Below are 3,119 nucleotides of genomic sequence, written 5' to 3' on the forward strand. Positions count from 1 at the left end.
TTTTTTTTAGAATATGAAGCAGATGCTTTCGAAAGGAACCACTGTGTTTTGATTGTAGCACGACCTAAAAAGGCAACTTGAATTTTATGCAATGTCATGATGCATGCGATGTATGATGTAGTGAGCTTCTCAAAATAAATGAGAGCAATGTATGTATATGCATTATGTATGAATGAGGTATGTAATTGAATGATGCATGACTGTTAGTTATGTTAATTGAAGTACGTTAGTAAGTTTTTGGAAAATAAAACCTTATTTGTTATTGATGAGATTTTGAAGAAGATCACTGCCGAGGGACTAACATGATAAACCCAATTGAAGAACCTTTTGAAAAATCTTTTGATCAGGGAAAATAAATCCCTACTTGCTGTCGGAGATGATATTAATTAGCGAGAAGATTTGAAGGAGATCACTGCCAAGGGACTAACATGATAAATAAACCCAGCTAGTAATAGCAGGGGTTCGCCATTTGTTTTGTAGAAGATAGTTAACTTGCTATGGTGCTAGCAAGCTCTTGCAGTTTGTAGGTAACCCACTTACTATAGTTCTAGTAAGTCGTCGCGGTTGGTATACCCACTTGCTATCGTATTTTGAGTAAGTTTATTGTAGATGGTGTGGCCCACTTACCATAGCTCTAGTAAGTTGTCGCGGTCGGTCACACCTACTTACTTTCGTAGTTGGAGTAAGCTTATCGTAGATGGCAGGGCCCACTTACTATAGTTCTAGTAAGTCGTCGCGGTCGGCCGTACCTGCTTACTATCGTAGTTTCAGCAAGTTTATCGTAGATGGTGTGGCCCACTTACTATAGCTCTAGTAAGTCGTCGCGGTTAGCCATACCTCCTTGCTATTGTAGTTTGAGTAAGTTTATCGTAGATGGTGTGGCCCACTTACCATAGCTCTGGTAAGTCGTCGCGGTCGGTCACACCTACTTACTATCGTAGTTGGAGTAAGCTTATCGTAGATGGTAGGGCCCACTTACTATAGTTCTAGTAAGTCGTCGCGATCGGCCGTACCTGCTTACTATCGTAGTTTCAGCAAGTTTATCGTAGATGGTGTGGCTCACTTACTATAGCTCTAGTAAGTCGTCGCAGTTAGCCATACCTACTTGCTATCGTAGTTGGAGTAAGCTTATCGTAGATGGTATGACCCACTTACTATAGTTCTGGTAAGTCGTCGCAGTTAGCCATACCTGCTTACTATCGTAGTTTTGATTAATCCCCAAAAGGATCACTTGCTATAGCTCTAGCAAGCTCACCTGCACCGATGGGACCCACTTGCCCCGGTTCGGACAAGTTTACCTGCATAGAAGATTGTTTGCCTATATTAAAAAAAGTTCACTTACTTGGAGACTCACGACTCGAGGGTCGGAAAAAATAGCATGTCAAATATTTATGACTCGAGGGTCGAAAAGAAAATGATATGTTTAGAAACTTACGACTCGTGGGTCGGATATTCACGACTCGAGGGTCGGAAAACTAACCAATCACAACACGAGGGTTGGAAGATCACGACTCGAGGGTCGGAAAACACACCTATCACAACACGAGGGCTGGAAACTCACGACTCGAGGGTCGGAATACACACCTATCACAACACGAGGGTTGGAAACTCACGACTCGAGGGTCGGAAAACACACCTATCATAACACGAGGGTTGGAAACTCACGACTCGAGGGTCGGGAAACACACCTATTACAACACGAGGGTTGGAAACTCACGACTCGAGGGTCGGAAAACACACCTATCATAACACGAGGGTTGGAAATTGGGCTTCTTGTAGTATGTGAATGCGCTAGATGATATGTATATGCTAATGCCTATGTATATGTTTTATGAGTGAAATGAACTGCAAGCTTGCTATCATTGGTAAGGTTACCGGGATACATCAATCAGGTGATTGGGGATAAACAAACAATAAGGTTACTGTCATCGGTAAGGTTATCGGGATACGTCAATCAGGTGATTGGAAACAAACAATAAGGTTACTATCATCGGTAAGGTTACCGGGATACGTCTATCGGGTGATTGGAAATAAACAAGCAGTAAGGTTACTGTCGTCGGTAAGTTTACCGGGAAGCAGGTGGACAATATCGTTTAGCACCAAAGTAATAACTTGGATGTTTTAATGTATGGGATAATGCTTATGCTCATGCATATATTGACTGATGTAACGAGTGGAACGAAGTAATGTCTTCCATAAGACTACCTGAAGAGGTTTCCGAAATGGATATGAACATTTGTCTTAAAGAAGACTACCTGAAATTGTTCTTAGAAAGGATAAAATTTGTCTTAAAGACTACCTAAAAAGGTTCTTAGAAAAGGATGAGGAATGTATTAAAGAAGACTACCTGAAGAAGTTCCTGGAAAGGATGATGAATGTCTTAGAAAAGACCACCTAGAAAGGTTCTTAGAAAAAGAATGTCTTAAAGAAGACTACCTGGAGAGGTTCCTAGAAAGGATCGTAAGATTTGTCTTAAAGAAGACTACCTAAAAAGGTGTGGTGTAATGTATCAACCAATGTATGTAATGCATGATTTATATGTATTTGCATGATGCTCCAATGATAGGTTGTTGATAACCAGAGCGTATATAGTTCGCTAATGTTGTAAGGTTGTTAGGTGCTAGCGCAATTTCCCAAGACCTATTTTTTTTAACTTTGTAGATTGTAGTTAGGAGAAAGGTTGGTTCGAGGTTGTAAAGTATGAAGATGTCTTTTCCTTTTGTTGTGTGCCTTATGGATTTGATATCCATTTCCCCAATATTTTCGTGGGAGAAGATGCTTATGATCTCCAATTTATGAGGGAAGTGCCCCGGGAAATAACCTTGTCATATGCTTCGACAATTAGGTTGAAGGAACAAGCTGGGCAGGAGGTTTGGCTTTGCAAGATTCAAGGAGGTAGAAGATTTGAAGAGTTTGGCTGTAAGGCTAGACAACGTGATGATTGACGGGAAGAAGATCCACGCAAACCCACCCAGATTTTCGAGGAAAGGTGTTTAGGAGGGCGCTTCAGGCGACTTTGGGAGAGGTAATGAGAAGTTTATGGCTCGGGTTTATGAAAGAAGAGAAGGAGTACAGGGCTTCAAGGGGGGCAAGTCTTTTGCAGACAGTGTAGCTAACAG

Source organism: Vicia villosa, unplaced genomic scaffold (genome assembly GCF_029867415.1).
Source record: "Vicia villosa cultivar HV-30 ecotype Madison, WI unplaced genomic scaffold, Vvil1.0 ctg.003252F_1_1, whole genome shotgun sequence".
Taxonomy (NCBI): domain Eukaryota; kingdom Viridiplantae; phylum Streptophyta; class Magnoliopsida; order Fabales; family Fabaceae; genus Vicia; species Vicia villosa.